The sequence below is a fragment of the Pteropus vampyrus genome, unplaced genomic scaffold, assembly GCF_000151845.1.
Source record: "Pteropus vampyrus isolate Shadow unplaced genomic scaffold, Pvam_2.0 Scaffold26, whole genome shotgun sequence".
NCBI lineage: Eukaryota > Metazoa > Chordata > Mammalia > Chiroptera > Pteropodidae > Pteropus > Pteropus vampyrus.
The window spans coordinates 7,683,142-7,693,900 of record NW_011888807.1 but is presented as its reverse complement, the minus strand read 5'-3'; the positions used below and the strand labels follow the sequence as shown (position 1 = coordinate 7,693,900).

The window sequence follows — 10,759 nt, the reverse complement described above, 5'->3', positions numbered from 1 at the left end:
GTCTACAAATAATTCTGATTCACATACAATGTAGGAGAACTCAACCATCATGTTTATAACTCTGATATCACACTTAAACGCTGTATAACTTTGGGCAATTGACTTGAGCTCTTAGTGTCTCAGTTTCCTTATTAAGGAAATGGGAATAATAAGAATAGTCACTTCATAATGTGATGAGGATAAAAGAAATATGTAGAGACCTTCACAGAGTGCCTGGCACACATAATTGTTTCATAAACATTATCTATTATTGTATTATAATTGCATATAATTCTAAAACAGTATATAGACTATATACATATATACATGTGAGGTATATGTATGTTTGCAAAGACGTCTAAAGAAATAAATATATCTATAGTTCTCTTTAATGTGTGTATGAACATGTACTAATTTAAAAATATTTAATAGTTTTGAACTTTATAATATCATTTTCCACAAAATTCGTATGAGTAGATATAAAGCTCAGAAAGTAGAATTTCTAGTTCTCAAGAATTCTCACAGAGGGGAAAAAAAAGATTCTTTTCATGACTGGAAAAAATATAAGTTCTTTTAAACAAGTATGTACTAGAGACTATAATCCACTTTCCTTTCCTACCATTGTACCGACAGCATTATGAACCAGAAAATTGTTTGAGCAGCCACAGATAAGGAATTACAAATCTAGAGGTTCAAGAGTCATATAAAGCCAATGTACGGTTAATTTGCATGGTTTAGTTGCCGTCCAGATTTTTCCAATATATTTCAATGGCTTGAAACTCTGAAAAACTGATAGCAAATAAAAGGTTTTCTATAGGCTGCCTAATTTCTTGCTTACTCAGCTGTCTGAAGGCAAACCCAATTACTATGGCTTGCGTTTTTTTTGTGTGTGCAGAAACCGGAACATATTCATTGTTAAATAGAGCCATTAAATATTTAGGAGAGGGAGAAAGTTTTATGAATTGAGATGATAACAGTGAAAAACTACCTATGGATATTTTTCTCTTAAACAACAAGAAAACACTTTTCTAAGAGTAACTCAAAAAATCTCAAGCATAAAATATGATTAATTTATAACAATTCAATGGGCCTTTTAAATGTTGATTTTTAGGTTGGCATATAAAAAAAAAATGCCTCTGGTATAAAGCTAAATTTTATCCATAGAATAATAAAAGAACCTATATGGTCTCCTGAACAAAGAACTAGCCAAAGAATTGGGATTCTATTTTTGGCTTCACCGGTGACTTGCTCAGTGACCTTGGACATATCACTTAAATGGCTTTGTGCCTCAAAGTTCCCAGCTGTAATATAGAGATTATAATGCCTGCCCCTACTTCATAATACTGTAGAACTATTTCAGTTGAGTTTGTTTAAAACCCCAAAGGCTTTTGAAACTTTCAGAAATAACTGTTAAATTCAAACAAGTTCATATTTTATTAATTTCTTTTTACTGTTTGATTTGATTTTCCTATAGTCTTTAATAATTCTTTTCCTGCTAAATTAATCACTGGGATAAAATTAATAGGTAATTTTCATTGGATATTAAGGAACATTTCTAACAGTGAATGGAAATTAGGAGTACACTACTGAGATCAACTGATATAATTTCTACTCCTTGGCATATATAACTCATGATTCAAAAGAGAATTGTATGATGATCATGTAACTTAGAACTTTTTGCTAAATCTATAATTGGCATTTTTTTTTTTTTATTCTGGGTGTCCTCACAATTTCTCTGTGATTTCTTTTGATCAAGATTTTTTTCATAATTTCTATGCAAAGGCACTGATTATCCATCTCCATCTCTCCAAATCCAGAAGACTCATTAAAGACTCTCACAAATGCCATGTCTTTCTAGATTGTTTCTCTCTGTGTAACAACATTTGTCATCCAGTAAGGAGTTCTGAGTAGTTAGAGGACTAAGTAAAAGGGAGAGCTCCTTTTTGATCTTTGTGCTCTTCTATTATTTTTAAAATGTTTGAACTATATATACACTTATTATTTGTTCAAAATTAATTATTTTTTTCAAAGTCATGTTTCTCAGCTTTCAAACTAGAACTTCACACTCCAACCACAGACATATCTTGTGTGCTCTTCTTTTACACTTCTCAGAATCATGGACTTGCACACTATCTTACAAAATCTTTGAATTAAAGTACACTTAACATTTCTCACCTACAAGTGTAATGGCTTCAAACCAATCATTCATCTTCCTGTCGTAACCCGCAGTGTCTTTCGTGCCACATTTTTTAACATATTTGTGCTTTTTGTTGTTGACTTTGCTGCTCAAGATGATCTCCAAGTGTAATGCTGAAGTGCCTTCTAGTGTTCCTAAGTGCAAAAGCCTATGATGTGCCTTACAAAGAAAATACATGTGTTAAATAAGCTGCATTCAGGTGAGAGTTATAGTGCTATTTGTCATGAGATTAAAGCTAATTAATCAAGGATATATATTAAATAAGGTGTCTTTAAACAGAAATACATGAAACAAGATTATATATTGATCTGTTAAGAAAAAATCTGATAATCAGAGGGTCTCAGTGATCTAATCCTGTATTTTTCCTAGAAGCAATAGTTCTGTATTCACTATTACATGGTTTGTGGTGACTTTCTATAACATAACTCTCTGTCAATAATAAGAATTAAATATATCTATTTTATTTATTTACAAGCACTGCCTTCAGCTATATATATTTTAATCTCCATCTTAATTCTCCACAATAGCATATTTCTTATAAGTATTTCTAACTTTCTAGACATTGCAATTAGAGACAAAAAATTGGCCAAGTTTAAAGCTTCAATATCATATTAATTTTAATGCTCACGTCTTTCTTTCCCCTAAAATTAGCCAGATAACTAACCCAAGAGTGAGAGTGAGGTTGCAACTCTTTTCCTACTCTCATTATGCTGGGTTCCCTTCTCTTGTGCTGAAGTGAAAAAGAACATGTGGTTTACTCTTCTGGGAGTTGCTGTAGTTCTCTCTTCTTTATCCCTACTGCTCTTGCTAAGACTAACAGGCCACTGATGCTCTCTGTGTGGCAGGCATCCAAATGCTGGCTCTCCATTTACACCCAGTCTACATTCTGCATGTGATTATATCAATGCACTAGAAAAAAAATTGAAATATTTCTTCAGTAGCTGCCATGTCTTTCTTGCTTTAATCATGTCATTCTTTCTTTGTGATACATGTAATCTTCTATTATTTATTCTTTTAATAGCTACCATGGTAATCATTAGTGTTATTATCAAATATCTGCTTTTCCTCTTTCTAGGAAATAGTGGTGTTATTGTTTACCACATCAGGCATTGTATGAATTCATGTGACTTTTTTAAAGAGTAGATACATCTAAGAAGTAGGGTATACTTTGCTATCTTGCTTTTCCACTGCTACAGCAACATACATCTCTGCAGATGGTAGAGTATGCATCAAATTACATTCTTTAGGGAATACAATGTATAGACGAAACCCCAGTTCATGGTATCAAAAGTAGAGTACTGTCTTAAAAATAAATTATATGTCATTGGCTTATAAATTTAACATACTATAAAATAGAACTTTATCAACAGTTAAAAATTGCATTGGTGAATTATTTATAGAATTTTTTGAAATAATTTAGACGAAAGATTGGGTATCTAAGATACTTTTAGATCTAAAGATTAGGAAACAAATATTAGTAGTATGTTTCAGTTGCTGGTGATTTATTTAAGAAACATATTAAAACAAAGAGACACCCTCTAAAAAAATAGCCAGTTTGCAGGTAAGAATAAAAGAGAAAAAAAAAAGATTTTAGAAATTTAGAGACTTCAAATGTTGAAAAATTGACTGAATTTGGACCCCAGGATGAAGAGATAAAATTGAGAAGACATTTTTTGAGTGCTTTTTCTTTTATTTATTTAATTTCAAGTATTCAGTACATTGGTTAGACATTTATATGGTTTATAAAACAATTCCCCTAATTACTCCTTCTCTCCTCTGATTTTCCACCTAGCCAATATATGAATGCTAACTGTATTCCCTATGCTGTTCTTCCCATCCTTGTGACTATCTATCAACTACTAATTTGTACTTCTTTAACCCTTCACCACTTTCTCCAAGTTCCCCAAACCCCCCTCCTCAGTCCATCACCAAATTGTCCACTATATTTGTGAGTCTGTTTTTGATTAGTTTGATCTTTTCGTTCCTTAGATTCCACATATGAGTGAAATCATATGGTATTTATCTTTCTCTGTCTGACTTGTTTCACTCAGCATAATAACCTCTAAGTTCATCCATGTCATTACAAATGATAGGATTTCATTTTTTTAATGGCTGAATAATATTACATTGTATATATGAACCATAACTTCTTTATGCAATCGTCTGTTGATGGGCTTTTATATTAATTCCATATATTGGCTATAGTGTCGCCATGAATATTAGGGTGCATAGATCTTTACAAATTATTGTTTGATATTCTTTGGCTAAATACCCAGAAGTGAAATTGCTGGGTCAAAAAATATATTCAATTTTAATTTTTTGAGAAACCTCCAGACTTTTTCCATAGTCTACAAATTTGCAATCCTACCAATAGTGTATGAGGGTTCCTTTTTCTCCATATTCTCACCAACACATTGTCCTTTGATTTATTGATGATAGTCATTCTGAGAGATGTCAGATGATATCTCATTGTGGTTTTACTTTGCATTTCTCTATGATTAGTGACCTTGAGCATCTTTTCATATGTCTATTAGCCATCTGTATTTCCTCTTTGGATAAATATCTGTTCAGGTCTTCTGCCCATTTTTAATTGGATTTTTTGTTTGTTTGTTTGTTTGTTTTTGCTGTTGCATTGTATGAGTCCTGATATTTTGGATATCAACCCCTTATCAGATGTATCGTTAGCAAATATCTTCTCCCAATCAGTCGTTTGTCTTTATGTTTTGAGAATGGTTTCTTTTGCTGTACAAAACCTTTTAAGTTTGATGTAGTCCCATTTGTTTATTTTTTTTCTTTTTTTCCCTTGCTTGGGAAGATATATCTGAAAAGAAATTCCTGTTAGTAATAGAGAGTTTATTTCCTATGTTTTCTTCTACAAGTTTTATGGTTTTGGGTCTTACGTTTAAGTCTTTAATTCATTTGAGTCTATTCTTGTAAACCATGTAAGAAGGTGGTCCAGTTTTGTTTTGTTTTGTTTTGTTTTGTTTTGCAAGTATCTATCTAATTTTCCCAACACCATTTGAAGAGAGTGTTTTTTACTCCATTGTATATTCTTGCCTCCTTTGTCATATATTAAGTGAGCGTATAGGTATGGATTTATTTCTGGGCTCTCTATTCAGTTCCATCGATCAATGTATCAGTTTTTATGACTGTACCATACTGCTTTAATTACTGTAGACTTGTAGTATAGTTTGATATCAGGTAGTGTAAAACCTCCAAATTTCTTCTTCTTTCTCAAGATTGCCATGGCTATTTGGGGTCTTTTATGGTTCCATATAAATTTTAGATTATATGTTCTCACTCTCTGAAAAATACCATTGATATTTTGATAGGGATTGCATTGAATCTATAGATTGCTTTGGGTAGAATGGCCAGTTTAATGATGTTGATTCTTCTTACCCGTGAGCATGGTATATGCTTCTATTCATTTGTATCTTCTTCAATTCCTTTTTTCAATGACTTATAATTTTCTGAAACAGGTCTTTCACCTCCTTGGTTAATTTGATTTTCAGATATTTTATACTTTTGATGCAATTGTAAATGGAATTTTTTTTCTTAATTTCTCTTTTGGAAAGTTCATCATTGTTGTTTAAAGATGCCACTGACTTCTGAAGATTTATTTTGTAACTTGCTACCTTACTGAATTCATTGATCAGTTCTACCAATTTTTTGGTGGAATCTTTAGGGTTCTGTATATATAGTATCATGTCATCGGCAAATAACGAGAGTTTACTTCTTCCTTTACAATTAAGATGCCTTTTGTTTCTCTTTCTTGTCTTATGGCTGTGGCTAAGACTTCTAATGCAATGATGAAGAGGAGTGGTGAAAGTGAGCCTCCTTGTCTTGTTCCTGATGTTAAGGAAAATGCTTTTAGCCTTTTCCTTTGAGTATGATGTTAGCTGTAGGTTTGTCATATATGGCCTTTATTATGTTGAGGTATATATCCTCTATTCCCACTTTGCTGAGAGTTTTTATCATAAATGGATGCTAGATTTTGTCAAACACTTTTTCTGCATCTATTGATATGATCATATGGTTTTTATCCTTTGATTGCTTAATGTGGTATATCACAATAATTAATGTGCAGATGTCAGACAAACCTTGCATTCCAGGAATAAATCCAACTTGATCATGGGGTATGATATATTTAATGTATTGCTAAATTTGGTTTGCTAAAATTTTGTTGAAGATTTTTGCATCACTGTTCATAAGAGATATTGACCTATAATTTTCTTTTTTTTTTTTGTAATGTCTTTGCCTGGTTTTGGAATCAAGGTAATGGTGGCCTCATAAAAGGAGTTAGAGAGCTTTCCCTCTTCTTGAAGTTTTTTTCTTTGAATATTTGGTAAAATTCGTCTATGAAGCCATCTGGTCCAGGACTCTTGTTTTTTGGGAGGTTTTTGATTACTGATTCTATTTCATTGGTGGTAATCGGTTGTTTCAGTTTTTCTGTTTCTTTTTGACTCAGTCTTGGGAGTTTGTATGTTTCTAGGAATGTTTCTAGGAACAATTTTCCAGATTGTTAAATTTGTTGGCATATAACTGCTCATAATATTTTCTTATGATCCTTTGTATTTCTGTGGAGTCCATAATTATTTCTTCTTTTTCATTTCTGATTTTATTTATTTGAGTCTTCTCTATTTTTTTCCTTGATGCGTCTAGCTAAGGCTCTGTCAATTTTGTATATCTTTTCAAAGAACCAGCTCTTGCTTTCATTTATCTTTTATATCGTTTTTCTAGAATCTATTTCATTTATTTCCACTCTAATCTGTATTATTTCCTTCCTTCTATTCACTTTGGGCTTTGTTAGCTGTTTTTTTTGTTGTTGTTGTTTGTTTGTTTTTTTTTTGCTAGTTCTTTTCAGTGTAAGATTAAATTGTTTATTTGAGCTTTTTCTTGTTTCTTGGGGTAGGCCTGTATTGCTATGAATTTCTCTCTTAGGACTGCTTTCACTGTGTCACATAGATTTTTGGGTCATTGTTTTTCATTTTCATTTGTCTCTATGTATCTTTTGATTTCTTCCTTGATCTCATTAATAGACCATTCATTGTTTAGTAGCATATTATTTAGCCTCCATGTGTTTGTGTATTTTCTGGTTTATTTCTTGTAGTTAATTTCTAGTTTCCTATCATTGTGATTGCAGAAAACAGTTGATATGATTTCAATCTTCTTAAATTTATTGAGACTTGTTTTGTGTTTAACATGTGGTCTATCCTAGAAAATGTTCCATACGCACTTAAGAAGAATGTATATTTTGCCACTTTGGAGTAAAATGCTCTGAAAATATCTATTAAATCTATCCAGTTTAGTGTGACTTTTAGGGCCAGTGTTTCCTTGTTGATTCTTTGCCGAGAAAATCTGTCCATTGGTGTCAATGGGGTGTTAAAGTCTACTACTATGAGCGTATTACTGTTGATCTCTCCTTTTATGTCAGTCAATACTTGCTTTATATATGCAGGTGCTCCTATACTGGCAGCATATATGTTTACTATGTTTACTAGGATTATGTCCTCTTGATTTATTGATCCCTTTATCATTATGTAGTGCCCTTTCTTTTTGTCTCTTACTATAAACTTTGTTTTACAGTCTATTTTATTTGATACAAGTGTTGTTACCCTGGCTTTTTTTTTTTTTTCATTTCCATTTGCATTTCATTACTTTTCATCTGTGAATGTCATTTGATCTGAAATGGATCTCTTGTAAACAGCATATGCATGGATCTTCTTTTCTTATACATTTGGCTACCCTATGTCTTTTGATTAGAGTACTGAATTCATTTATATTTAAAGCGATTACTGATAGATACATAGTTACTGCCATTTTATTATTCATATCTGTTATTTCTATTTTCTTTTTTACACCTTCTCTTTTTACAGAATCCCTTTCACATTTCTTATAATACTGGTTTGTTGGTGATGAATTCCTTAAACTTTTTTTCTGTCTGGGAAGCTCTTTATCTCATCTTCTATTTTAATCAAAAGCCTTGCTGGGTAGAGTATTCTTTGTTGTAGATTCTTGTTTTCATAACTTTGAATATTTCTTGCTAGTACCTTCTGGCCTGCAAAGTTTCCATTGAAAACTGAGCAGACATTCTTATGGAGGTACTCTTGTAAGTAACTAGCTGCCTTTCTCTTGCTGCTTTTAAGATTCTCTTTTTGATTATGATGTGTTTTGGTGTGGGTCTGTTTCAATTCCTCTTGTTTAGGACTCTGTGCTTCCTGAACTTGTATGTCTAATTCCTTTGCCAGGTTAGAGAAGTTTTCTGTGTTTATTTCTTAAATAGATTCTCTATCCCTAGCTCTCTGTCATCCCCTTTCAGTACTCCTATGACCTGGTTATTGTTACACTTCTTGTTGTCCCAAAAGTCTCTTAAACTATCTTAATTTTTTAAAATTCTTTTTTTTTTCTTTTCGTTATTCTGATTCTGCTATCTTGTCTTTCATTTTGCTGATTTGATCTTCTACTTCATCTAATTTACTATTGAATACTTCTAGTTTATTCTTCGTTTCAGTTATTTTATTCTTCATTTCTGTCTGGCTCTCTTTTATGGTTTCTATGTCCTTTTTTATACTTATTATCTCTCTGTTGATGATCTCACTGTGCTCATCCATTCTCCCCATAAGTTCACTGAGCATCCTTATAACCATTATTTTGAACTCTGTTTCTGGTAGGTTGCTTCCCTCCATTTCATTTAACTTATTTTCTGTAGATTTTTTTCTGTTGTTTCATTTGTGGCTTATTTCTTTGTTTTCTCATTTTATAGCCTCTCTATGTTAGTTTCTATGTGTCAGGAATATTTGTTTTGTCTCTCAGCCTTGGCCAGATGGCCTACTGTGTCCTGTGTGGCCCAGTGGTGCACTCTCCCTGATCTCCTATGCCAGGGGATCTGGACATGATTTTTGCGTGGGTTGCATGTGATCTTCTGTTGTCGCCAAGTCTTTATTGTTGTTAGTACAACAGTGGATAGGATTAACGCTCAGGTTGACTAATTGTGGGAATAGTTGCTGTGTGGCGGCTGACCCCACCGAATGGGATTTGCCTAGCAGGCTTGTGTACTTGTTGCAACCACCCTTTGTGTGTACAAGTAATGGGACTAGTCAGGACTTGTTATGTTGGGTTCTGGTGCCAGACTCTGGATGCGTTGGTTTTGTGGCCCCTTGGGAGGGGCTCGCCCATAGGCCAAGGTCAGCCTATGTTTTTGATTTCTCAGGGCTACCCGGTGGGAACTACAAAGTGATCCACAGACGGTTGTTGCCTATGCTGGATCTATAGGTAAGTGGAAGAGACAATGCAGTAGGCAGCAGTAGGTTATTCCCCGTCCCTAACCTATGGCAATTTAGCAGAGGGACCAGTGCTCCTCAAGCTCTGTCAGTTGCCCGAAAGTCTCTGAAACTGGAAGAGTCTCTGAGTGATATGCATTTTGGATAGCACAGGGTACCCGGAAGTCTCCTAAATCTATTGAGTAAATTTTTCCCTGCCACTGAAGTGTCAGTTTACATGCCAGTGCTTTCTCTGTGGCTCCCTGTACCAGTTTCCAATCGTAGCAAGGTCAGCTGCTGCCCACCTTGGGCCTGAATACACCACCCAATGGCAGTGGCAGCTGCCTATCAATGTGCAGTGGCCACTTTGTGTATTGGATAGGGCAGGAGCTCAGGGAGTCAAGGGCCATCAGGCCAGTACAGACCCCTGTGATCCCTTCAAGAGATATTGAAGCTCATACAGACAACAGTGATCTGCCTACAACAGTTTTCCTCGAAATGCGCTCACTGCGTTAGCCAAGGCCTGTTGCCTGTAGAGACTGCACAACCCCCAAACCAAGTAGGGCATGGGAAGCTGTCTGTCAATGGGCTTCAGGCACTTTGTGGTTTGGGTGAAGTGAGATTTCAGGGAAACAAGGGCCGTCAGGGTAATACAGCCTCGATTTTGCTGCAACTTCTGTGTGGGCATTCCCACTGTAGTCATAGATCACAGTGAGACCAGCTGCTGTCTGGAGTGGTACCACAGACCCTTGCATTCCCCCAATGCAAAATTGCAACTCTCGCAGGCAGCAGAAGTTTGCTTGCCACTAATTTCTGTGTCGTTCTAGCCCAGTGCTAGCCAAAGTTTGTTGCCTGTGTGGATTGGGAGATCAGGGAAGGCGAGGGGCAGGGCTGTGGCAGTTCACATAAATTGCCACCTGGGACAATTTATGAGTAGGGTGGGACAGGGTCTCAGAGAGACAATGACAGTCTGATTAATACACCCTCAGTCCTGCTGCAACTTTGTTAACAGTCCGCGCTCTCGCAGAAGTCACAGATCACAGCAAGACCAGCTGCTGTCTGGGACTGGCCCATAGATCCCAGAGATCTGCCCAAGTCTGTGTTGGCAGCAGTGATCTGCCTGACTCTATCTTGGAAATGCGATCTATAGCACTGGCAGCCAGTTGGGAATGGAAATGTGCCTCCCAGTGCTGGCTGCAGGCTTGGAATGCTTGGTCCTGAATGGGTACAAGGCTTGACAGCCATCCAGCAAAAAAGCCCCAGGGCAATCTGCAAGTTGGATGAGGCTGGCTGATCCCCTCAGGCCAGAGCTTCCTGATGGCTC

General features: G+C 35.2%; 1 pseudogene; it reads right to left on the bottom strand.

Moving 5' to 3' along the window:
• LOC105289666 overlaps positions 1-10,138 on the bottom strand; it is a 17,697-nt pseudogene extending 7,559 nt beyond the window's left edge.
• Between the last annotated feature and the right edge of the window lie 621 nt (positions 10,139-10,759).